Source organism: Bombus vosnesenskii, unplaced genomic scaffold (genome assembly GCF_011952255.1).
Source record: "Bombus vosnesenskii isolate JDL3184/JDL3185 unplaced genomic scaffold, Bvos_JDL3184-5_v1.1 scf7180000015363, whole genome shotgun sequence".
Taxonomy (NCBI): domain Eukaryota; kingdom Metazoa; phylum Arthropoda; class Insecta; order Hymenoptera; family Apidae; genus Bombus; species Bombus vosnesenskii.
In genome coordinates, this window is record NW_022883956.1 from 74,913 (window position 1) to 75,637 (window position 725).

A 725-nucleotide genomic window follows, 5' to 3' on the forward strand; every position below is an offset into this window, starting at 1 on the left:
CACGATAACCGTCCCGGTTGCGATCGAGAGAGGCCCGGGAACCGGTGTGAGCGTCGCAACGGGACCACCCCGCGCGCCTAATACCACCGCTGATGGAGCGGTGTGTGACCATTGTCACGCCGCGTCTCGTCGCTGGAGGCGCCGTGCCAGGCAGCCCAGTTCCCCTACCGGACTGCTTGGCGGCCCCGAGGCGCTGAGACGCCAGCGCCCAAGCCCGAACGCCACGGGGGGCGCGGCGGGCCCAGCGCACTTCGCCAACGCTACACGGAGTTCCCAGGCGATCACCCATCCAAGCGCTATCCGTGCTCGGCGCTGCTTAACTTTCGTGATCTGACGGGAACGAGTGCAATCAGCGCGGCCAGGGCGTTGGCACACATGAAAAATAATTGGATGGTCCGCAACCTGTATTACTGTCTGCCCTGCTACTTTTTATGACGCTGCAAGACCTGGACAGGCATCTTAATGAAAACCATGTACAGACCCCAATTCAATGGGGCTGTATCAAATGTGATAAAAGTTTCCCTAAGTTCCATGGTGCACAGTCCCATATTCCTAAATGTAGGGACCCCAGGGAACATCGCTAGGGTCAACTCAATTGTGACGCTTGCCAGGAGCTTCGGATCCCAAAGAGCTCTTTCGACCAATGAACGACGCGGGCACCCTGCTGTGGGAAAAATAAATAGTAGTGGAGCGGACCCCCCTATCAATGAGGCAAGTGGTAGACT

General features: G+C 58.1%; 1 pseudogene; it reads right to left on the minus strand.

Annotated features, from left to right (window-relative positions):
• Window positions 1–252: 252 nt before the first annotated feature.
• LOC117241193 lies at window positions 253–371 on the minus strand (annotated as a pseudogene).
• Between the last annotated feature and the right edge of the window lie 354 nt (window positions 372–725).